The following is a 10973-nucleotide window of genomic DNA, read 5'->3' on the forward strand; positions in this document are numbered from 1 at the left end:
CAGATAGTGATGTTTAGGGCGCAATTTTGTACAAGGAAAAACTTCTAAAAGCAACTGTCGGTGGTCAGAGATTTTAGCTTGTAGGTAGCACAGGGTTTCTGTTGTGAATGAGGGGCTGGCTAACAACTCAACAATGTCTTTTAATTCAAGAATTATATGCCAAGTTTTTTCATCCTCTGGGATCTGATGGCCAATAAACAGCGGAAGAAATCTCAGAAGCGTCCAGTTCTCATGTCCATTGCCATTAATGGTTCCATTTTTTCGAAAGTTTGTCTGTATTGTCTGAGGCCTGTTAGTTTTGTCATAGAATTGAAAGGGGAATGTCAATATTTTACAATTAAGTTCAGTCAATGTGAAATACTTCTTTACAATGAGATCTGAAATGCATATGCAGAGTTCCACAGGTACAATTCCTTCTAAGGCGTCGTGTAGAAAATCTGGTGGAAATCCTTTTGCAGCATGAAAATGGGTCAGTCTGTTTAAAGAACAGTCTTTCTTCACACCATCAACACAAGACTCATCACTTTGTTTAAGCACATTAACAGCCTCATCAAACAATGCTGGTGTTCTTAAAGTAAAAACCCCACTTCTAACATCAAATTTCTGGATATCTTGACGATTTGCCAAGCAAAATCTGCAAAACTTTTGAACATTAAAAGACTCTTGGAATCCAGCAAGTGAATGTGCACCCAAGTTGTCTGCAGATACATATAAAACTGTTCCTTTAATATTTGAGCCAAGACGTTGAACAAACACACCTTCTCTCTCAAGGAACTCAAGATCTCTAATTAGAGGCCCTAGAACCTTGCTGTAACCATGTTCTTTTACATGGACGGTTTTGCATAACACAGCCAAATAGATTGATGATAATGATGATCGTAGTCTTATAGGTAAGTTGGCAATCACCCAATAGATCCCACAAACTTTGTGCTTCTTTTTTGAAGTGCCTAATGGATTACAAATTTCGAAATCATCAATATATAGTCCAAGAGCTATTCCTAAACCTTCAGATAAAATGTTGTTCTCTTTAAAGTATTCTCCGTCTTGAAAAGAACTGTAATGACCATCTTGTTGACAGGAGGTCTTTAGTGTCTGAAGGATTTCATTTCTTTCCAACAGCTTACTGAGCACTTGTAAAATAGGAACATAAACAAATGAGCACTTTTTTTCTTGTGTATTAAACAAATATTCAACTGGTTCAATAACTGTAAAGTTCTTTCTATAAAATGACTGTCTTTTGCGATCAGTGCCAAGAGGCCCGTCCCTTGAGAGAAATTTGAGTGGGTTCAATGCTTGCAATTGTTCAGTCAATGAAGCAACCACAGAGGCATCAGCGATGCAATTATTGTCTTTCAAAACTTTATCAATGACTGTCTTTATATTTTGATGAGCTAATTCTCCAATGTCAAATAACTCATCAATTATTTCCTGTACTGCTGAAATTGACACATGCAAAAGTGTTTGCATGCGGAGAAACAGAGATCCCAATTGATGTTGAATGGACGTTTCATTATCAAGTCCAGATTCAGCTTCAGATACAAGTATATCTTCAGTGTCTGAAACAAAATCCTCCTCTATTACAGGCAATGAAAGTGTAGTCAGTGCAAAAAGCTCTGGCCTGAAATCTTCTAAGGTGGAAGACTTATGATTGTGACTCCTATGAGCTGTAAAAGTTGACAACACACAAGACTTGAAAAAGCACCCCACAAAGGGACATTTAACAGTTTCTCTCTTTCTCAAATGAGTCTTCAAGTGTGCAAAGTATTTGTTAATGTCACTAGGATCTGAGAATGTACACAAATCACAAGATAATTTGGTTCCAATAGTAGAAGCTTTTGTATGATCTTTCAAATGAATTTTGAGTTCAGCCTGTGTTTGAAAAGTTTTTAAACAGTCTTTGTGAATACAGATGAGGCCTGAACTCCTTCGATGATGCCCATGTCGCTCTTTGTAGTGCTGTAGTATTTTCCCTTGGCAATTCGTTGAAAATGCACAAAACTTACATTTCCACTTCATGAAAGGGACATGCTTGAAGAAATCTGTAGAGAAAAACAACAACTAATTATTTTAGACTCCATTAACATGTTATTTCATAAGTTAAAAACTTACCGTGCAGACAGTTAAAAAGTAAGCCCTGACTCTGGGTGGTGACTAAGGATGGGGATTGATTTTATCGGTACTACTACTTTTACCGATACTTCTTGTCAATCATACTTTAATGGTATTCTATCTGTACTTCTTTTTTAGTTTTATATAACATTTTTAAAAATATAAAAAAAGATCAATCAAGCAATCTTTTGAACAAATCACCTTTATTTGCACTAATGTGGTGATGATTACTCTGAAAAATATATCAGGTATCGAGCGGCCACATTATTAAATTCCCACTGTCGCTAGCATACATACCATAGCTGGGTTAAAGAGGAACTAACTATGAGCTAAGCAAGGGGCGTCAAACTCATGTCCATCCCGGGCCACATAAGCATTATGGTTGCCCTCAAAGGGCCGGTTGTAATTGTGAGACTGTATAAATGTAACTACTCCTTAACATATTGTTAAATAATCGCCTCTGCACTCAATGTATACATGGAATACATAAAAGTAAAATATATGTAGGCACATTGCTGTGTGCAAATGTTATGTTATAGCATAAATATTGTCTTATCTTATAATATATATTATAACAGGGCTCCAGACTAACTTTTCCACCAGTAGCACCAAATTTCTAAGTGCACCAGCAAATGATTTGGTTGCCCCACCTTCACCTCCTTATATTGGTTGCACTGCAGTATGGCCACAGCTATTAATACTCTATGCCTGCTGATGAATAGCTGTTTTTGCATAACCTAGTTGTGGTGCAATGACTTTCAGGGATACAATCCACCCTGGCATGCTGTCAATCAACTTCTGGGCCACATCCTGACCGAGCAATATGAATAATCAGTTTAATTAATAATGTGTGGGTTTTTGTTTGTCTACCCGCTGCTTGAGGATTGACCACAAATTCTCTAAACTTTTGGCCATGACTGTACTATATCTTACCAATGCTCCCAAAACGCCTCACATGCTGGCTGCAGCAGGCGGCTGCAGTGTAGCAGCAGTTTTACACAGAATTATCAGGTTGAAACCGAGTGATTTTTTATCGACCTGCGCTGTTTTCTATTAGCAAAGTCTTCTATGAGCGGATCGTATTTTAAATGTCAGTACCAGTCAATCATGTTTATATAATAAAAATGTCATTGGATCACGGCAACAGTGAAAGTGACCGTTTTCTGAACTTAGCGATCCTCCGGGGCTCGGCATGCCAAAACACGTCGGCAATTACTTAGACTTGACCGTGTCGCCAACTAGCTAGCTAGCCAGCACGTGCTTGCAGGCAAATGTTTAGTTGAAAAGTTTTTTTTTTGCTCCCGTCACGTCTGAAGCATTTATAACCTAAACGAACGCCTACTAAAATGTCCCCTATGGACAATAGTGGTGTAATAAAACTTATTCGCCATTTGAAAATTCGATTAACACGATGGACTAGCAAAGAGAAAAACACGGTAATGTAGTCATATTCGCAAAACTCTGCCAATGTGCTGAATTTTTTCCCTTTTATCACAGAAGAAACTGACAGTGTTATTTAATTTTATCGACACAAACTCAAAAGCACTTTTAAAAGATAACTTACCTCCTTGCCGCGTCTTTTCTCCCAGCAGAATGTCGTCGTGGACCTCCGCCCTGGTCCACTGTGCAGTTGCACTAAACCTACGTTTAATTGCAGCTAGCTTGAAAAGTGCGTCCCTCCGCAGCTGAAAGTAGTCCACTGCTGTTTTCTCTATTGTTGCGTCAATAATTAAGTTGTGGTTGAAATACTATGGTTTATCCAGTTTAGCGAACTGGTGAGCACTATACTTCTTAAGTATCATAGCTTTACAGTTTTATTTTTGACTAACCCCAAAACAGGTGGTATTTCTTCAGCAGCACCCCTCCTCCCCCGTTTCTTTTTTTCAAGGTACAACTTACAGAAATAAGTTGAATCAACACTGACAGTCATGACAAAACTTACAAATAGTCAAGACAATTAATTACTTTAAGTTTATTTTTCTAAAACTTATAAACATGAGTTCAATATTCAAAACTTACCATGACAATTTGAGTAAAAAAAACAAAACAAGTTCACATAACTTAATGGGGCTCTCATGTTTTACAGTGTACCGATCCGTACCGGACTGCTGTGTGGAAACGGGGCTTGCAGATGTAGGTGTAGTCGGCAGTGAGCAGCAGGGACCCGTGGCCGAGGCCTCGACCCCACCTATGATGAGCACCTCTGTTTTGTTTGAATTTAGCTGTAAAAAGTGTTGTGATGTTGTGTTTCACCTGAACGAAGCAGCTCTGTGGGAATCTGATGGTGGGATGGATAAATGTACATCATCTGCATAACAGTAAAAAGAGAAATTGAAATCAGACAGTGAACACAATATTCACTGTTGACAATGACTCGTGGTCTTAGTTAGTGTTGATCAATATCATGTTGGTGTGTGTGTAACATACAATGTGGCAGGCAGAGATGTGTGTGTGTGTGTGTGTGTGTGTCTGTTTGTGTGTGTTTCTGTCTGTATGAGGGTATGTGTGAGTGTCGAGGCTTTTGTTGATTTTTAGATTTTAAGTCTGTGTGTGAGAGAAATAGAGAGGAGCGTGGAGAAGCCACGAGAGTGAAGGAGGGCCAGAGAAAGGCAAAGAGTAAACAAGAGGGGAAGGGACAGGCTCATGTGTGGTCGAACATCCCTGAACTCCATGGAATCTCATTTTCTGTAAGGGTACACCAACTCTTTACCTTGAGAACTAAATGTGAGAAAAATCTTTGCGTATTCTCACATTTGGTTCTGAACACCCCAACATGATGTCAGATCAACAGCAGGTTTAGACCTTAGTCCTGGTTCCTCTGCAGCTGGGCCAAGTGTGTGCAGAGATTTCTTTTTTTTCTGGCAGCATACAATAAAACTGATCTCCAGCTCTTCAAACAAGCCTCTTCAATAGTCACATTATGGGAATCTGTTTAGTAGTGATGTATGTTTACTATTAAGAACTATCCAGCCATAAGTTTTAACCAATGAGTGAACCTCTCCTCCTCCTCTTTAAAGACCCCCCCCCCCCCCCCCCCCCCCCCCCAGGCTGTTCTGACAGTTGTGTAATGGATGAATGGACCAGGCGGGCTGCAGAGAAAATGCTTCTCCCATGAGAGGCCTGATGTCCTTGGATGCAGATGGTGTGCTGCCAAGGGCAGACGATGTTCTTTAGAGTTGAAATCATGTTTCTGCAGGCGCTAACATTCAGTCATGTTTTGCATGATTTTGTCATTTTTGCTGCAGTTTGTTTTACATGAGTGATTAAAAAGGTTACTTTCACTGAACTCCTGTCAACTTCACCACACAGGCAATCATCACACAACACAACACAACACAACACAATGTGAAGTATTGATCACAGACTGAATATTTACACAACCTCTTTGATATAATACTCGGTGGCATCTTCATGGTTATACAGAGTACAGCATTTGGAAAAACCAAGAAAAGAACAGAGAATCCAAATCATCAAAGTGTGAAATGTTCTGAAAGTGTCTGGTGTTTCTGTGTGACATCCACATCTCAGTGATTTCTGATCCATGCTGCTAATGGGTTCACTTTACGCAGCAGGAGTGGAACAGCAAGAAATGACAGGCAAGGTTGATGTTTCCAAAAGCACTTCAGTCCTGTCGGAGGATCCTGCATTTCTGACTTCACCCAACACATGCGTGTACTGTATCTATGTCCAAAAATGATTCAAAGTCACGTATCAAAATCAACAGGCCTCTTGAAAACATTTGAACCCAGAGGTCAAGCAGGCGTGGAGATACCACTGAGTAAGTTCTCGTCTGCTGGTATTACCTAAACAGCCACACACTGCTGAAAGAAAGGTACAATACTGTCTGGTGTTGGGGAAACAGAAGCTTGCTCTTACAGAAGATGTCAGGAGAGAGTTTCAGAGGAACAACAAGTCACACCAGAGCCAGGCAGACAAACATTCGACCACCCTTTTCTGCGAGTCCAGCAGGCAGTGTTCTGAATGCTGGGGAGGAGGGTGTCCCACATGAACGCCCACCTGAGCCATATGCAGGTTTTGCTGCGACCTCTGGAACAACTCGGCAGGTCCTGGCTCCTTCGGCTCCTGCTCCGGCCAGTGTGAGTGCACCCTAGGATCGAGCAGAGTTGTGGAGCTGGAGCCCAGTATTTGTAGCAGAGTTGATGGAAGATGGTTTGCAGAGGGCATGATAGATCCCTCTGAGAGACTATAGGAATTACAGGGTTAGCAAGGATAAATGAGTCAAAGCTTGATCAGGGATCATTTGCATAAACATGTGTCAGAGGTTGCACATGTACAGTTAAGTCCGTAATATAAAACATTTGGACACTAACACAAGTTTTGTTATTTTGGCTGTTCACCAAAATATATAGAAGTTACATATAAATAATGAGAATGAGCTGAAAGTCTATCAGCTTTAATTTGAGGGCACTCATATCCAAATTGGAGAAAGCGTTTGGGAATACCAGCTCTTATATGTACCCCCCTCTTTCTCAGGGGACCAAAAGTAATTGTACAATTGCCTCAAATGCTGTTTCATGGACAGGTTTGGCCTATTACTTTATTATTTCTTTATCAATTAAGCAAGTAAAAGGTCTGGAGTTGATTCCAATAGAGATAGCAGGAACAATAGGACTGGCCAAATAAACAGTTTGGTACATTTTGAGGAAAAAAAGAACACACCGGTGATCTCTGCAACACAAAAGGCCTGGACATCCTTAGAAGACAACAGTAGTGGATGAACATAGGGTCCTTTCTATGGTAATGAAAAACCCTTTCACAACATCCAGCCAGAGGAAGAACACTCTCCAGGAGGGAGGCATATCGTTATCCAAGTCTACCATAAAGAGAAGACTTCACCAGAGCAAATACAGAGGGTTCACCACAAGGTGCAAACTATTCAGAAGCCTTAAGAAGAGAAAGGCCAGATTAGACTTTGACACAAACCATCTAAAAAAGCCGGCCCAGTTCTGGAACAGCATTCTTTGGACAGCTGAAACTAAAATCAACCTGTACCGGAAAGATTGGAAGAGAAAAGTACGGAGAAGGTTGGGAAGGGCTCATGATCCGAAACATACCACATCATCTGTAAAACACGGTGGAGGCAGTGTGATGGCACTGGGTCACTGGTGTTTATTGATGATGTGACAGAAGCAGCCGGATGAATTCTGAAGAGTATAGGAATATATTGTCTGCTGAACAAATGATTAAGAACAACATTTTTATGAGGATTACAGTATGTTAATTTGTTCTGTCCAATCACAGTTGAGCCCTTGAAAAAAGGGTGCTGTGTATAAAAATGGTTGAGAATCCGAAACGTTTCATACAATATTTTTGTTAAAGCCCTGGAATTAAAGCTGAAAGTCTGCACTGCAATTGCATCTGTGTTGTTTTATGTCAAATCCATTGTGGTGGTGTACAGAGCCAAAATAATAAAACTTGTGTCTGTGTCAACATATTTCCAGACTGTATATGCACCTTTGCATATACTTCAGGGCACCCATATTTAGCCCAGAACTCCTGCTGTATCCTTTGCATGATGGAGTATTTTTGCTGTTAATGTACTGTCAAACTTCAGTAGACTATGTCGTACCTCAAATTTAACTTTAGGGATGCTGCAAAAATTGGCATCCGTCGGTCACCTTCTGCCTGGATAACCAAGGCTCACATCAAGGCATCGGACCTTCTGCTCTCTTCATCTCAAAAGTTATTGTTCCTCTCAGGAGAATCTAAATGTCTCCCAGGTGGACGTCTGGGAGCCACATTTCATGAGTCTTTGTTGGGCCTTTTAACAAGCACGGAGGTATGGTTAGCCAATGTTTAGAGCTTGTGGATGTTAACACCCAGGGACTTGCAGTTGGATTGTTTTGGCCTGTTCACGAGTGAACTCTGTTCATGTGTGGTGTGTTGATGTTGCCGTGTGGCTGCACACCACGCATTGTACGACCAACACAGTGAAACCTCTGATTATTGTTCACCATGTGTGTAGTCTCTAAGGTTTGAAAAAACGCCTGCCATGCCTTAAAATCCTGCCGTGTGAACCGGGCTTTATTGTGTTTGAAGCCTGTGTCGCCATTCAGTCGTGGGTGTACAGGGAATACTGGATGGTGCTGAGGATGGTGTTTTTGTCGTCATTCAGCAGAGTACTAGTTGATGACAGAGGAGGATCTTGTTGTAACAGCATTCTCACAGTGTAAGTTTCCTGCAGGCAGAATAATTTGCCATAAACGGCGTTTTTTTTGTGATATAGTAATTTATAAGTATAAGTATTTCATTATTGTTTGGATATTTTATTCTGATGAAGGGGGGTCTTCTGAGTCCAATTAAGACAATTATTTTTGTACGCCGTGGAGCTGTTCTCACATGATACTCCCACACGGTCTGCTTTTGACTGCTGAAGATTCAACATTCAACAACCTTCAGAGCTGGTTTCAGTCTGACACCTGTGAGCCTCGGGTGCTCTCAGCTCTGAACAAATACATTCTGGACTTTGCAATGTGCTGCTGGGTGAGAATGTCAGTCGACAGACGTGAGAGATATCAGCTGGCCAGGCTGCCAGCAGGCCAAAGGGGCCACTGCTGACAGTCTGCCTCAGGGAAGCATAAACGCACATGCAGGAAAGTTCAACAGATAAAAAGAAAGGAGAACAATTACATCACAACAATGTCATGTCTTCCCACCCAATATAAACAAGAACATTTGACAAACCCAGGATATGTTTAGGTAATGTGGCTTCACTAACCAGTGGTATGAACTCCTTCAAAGGGTGAAAGAGAAGCCACATAATAGTCAGTTGGTGTTGGTAAATGAAAGTTATGTATCACAACAGAAGATAATTGAGGGTCTGATTCACTAAGAATTGATCAGAGCTGCTGGTAGCTAGCTGTCTTTGAGCTGCTGATGTGCAGTTTGTTCAGTAATGTAGATATTGTTTCTCATATTGCTGTTTTACTTTACATATAGAAACACTTCAACCTCAGAGGCTTCCTGTGCTTAGACTTAATAGATTCATATGATGTACAGCTCTGCTCTCTAGTGGGCCTTTTCTGCTTCTTTATGGGAAATACAAACTGCTCTGTTATCTGAAGGAAATATCTCTCTTTATTCAAGTGATCGTGGCGGTGATAATGGAGTTGGTGGTGACAGTGGTGATGGTGTTGGGGATGGTGTGAGTGATGATGGTTGTGGTGGTGTTGATGATGATTGGTTGGTTTTACGTCCCTGCAACCTGCAGACTTATAAAGAAAAAAACAAGGTCAAAGATCAGCTTTAATAAAAAAAAAAAGATTATTTTAACAAAAAAAGAAAGAAAAACAAGGAGTGAGTGAGAGTTGGATGATGTGGTTTTGCCAAATTAATAAACTCATCCAAACAAAACGGCACTGAACCAGAAATCTGAACAAACTCCTAACTTCCTTCTCTAAAAACTCTGGAAAGAAAAAATACAGATGTGGCACAAACCACACTTAACTAGTGTTTCTAACACAGTTCACGATGTCAGTGCAGGAATGTAGGGGTCCAGTCCAAGTTTAGTTCAACCTCACCACAACCCTTTTGACAACATTATTACAGAGTGATCACAGCACAGCGGTCCTTATGAGATGCCTCTCTTTGGCTGATTAGTAATCAGGTGCAGAGGAGGTCCATCATTGACCTGCATAGAGAGAGCAAGAAATGAGAAGTCAGGTCTCAGGCTGCCTGCAATAGTGGTTATAGTGAGGATGATGATGATGAGGGTGGTGTTGATGATGGTGGAAGTAATGTTAATCTACCAGCACACTAATGCTGCTGGTTTACTTTATGATTATGTAAATTGCTTCACTTTCTGGTGGAGCCAGAGGCCCATCAACGCAGTCAGCCACATTCAGATATCCTAAAAGACAAAACAGATGAAACCTGCAACATTCAATCTAGTAATTATCTGGAAATCATAAAACCTCCACTCAAATACCTGTCAGTGTAACTTCATGAAGAGTAATGCAGGCACTTCATCAATAAGCTCCTCTACAAAGTGACAAGCTGACTAAGAGTTAAAGCGCCCTCTCTTTCTGTTACACACGAGTTCCTGCTCTTTCTTGGGTTAGAGTGACCTCCATTACTGGAACAGTCTGACAGGGTTCGCTGTCCAAACAGCCCAACATAAAAAAAACTACAGTCATGGTTGTTGTTTGGTTTAGTTTTGAATTTCTGAGTTTTCATTTGTTGTCATGTTTAAGTTCTCATTTCCCGAGTTTCCCTGTGTGATAGTGTTTCTGAGATTAGTCTTTAGGGTTTCCTGTTTTATTTTGTAATATCTTGTTTAGGTTGTGTTTTCAATGTCAGGTTCTATTTTTTACAGTTGTCCTCAGTGTTCATTGCTCCTCTCTGTCAGATCATTGGGTCGTTGGTAACCTCTCTAATGTCGGATGTTTCTGTTTTTCAGTGTTAGTGTTTTCAGGCTCTCCACAGTCTTCGGTGTTTTCTTGATTTGGATTTTGTTTTTCAAAGTAAGTTTTGTTGACCTTCTAGTTTAAATCACTCACTTTTTGTCTTTTCTGTAATTGGGTCGTCCTCCTTGGTTTTTTGTTGAACCCTGACAAATACAGGCATAGGTGTTTATATTTTAACTGGTCTCCCAAAGTGCAAGTGAGCAAGTGACTAAGTAAGCAAGCAAACAAAAACAAAATGGGAGTAATTCCAAAAAACAATCTTCAACATATTACGTGAGCACTATGGCGCGCCACCTCCGCCTATTTACCTGGCGGAAATGTCCCGCTTTTATTCGGCACACAAACGGGACACTGCGGAGCGCAACGCCACAAACGGTAAGAGCGCTATGGTAAATGTACGCAGGACAAACTAGAGCTCTGGAGGGTGCACTGTTGGTC

The sequence above is a fragment of the Symphodus melops genome (genome assembly GCF_947650265.1).
Source record: "Symphodus melops genome assembly, chromosome: 7".
Classification (NCBI taxonomy): Eukaryota; Metazoa; Chordata; class Actinopteri; order Labriformes; family Labridae; genus Symphodus; species Symphodus melops.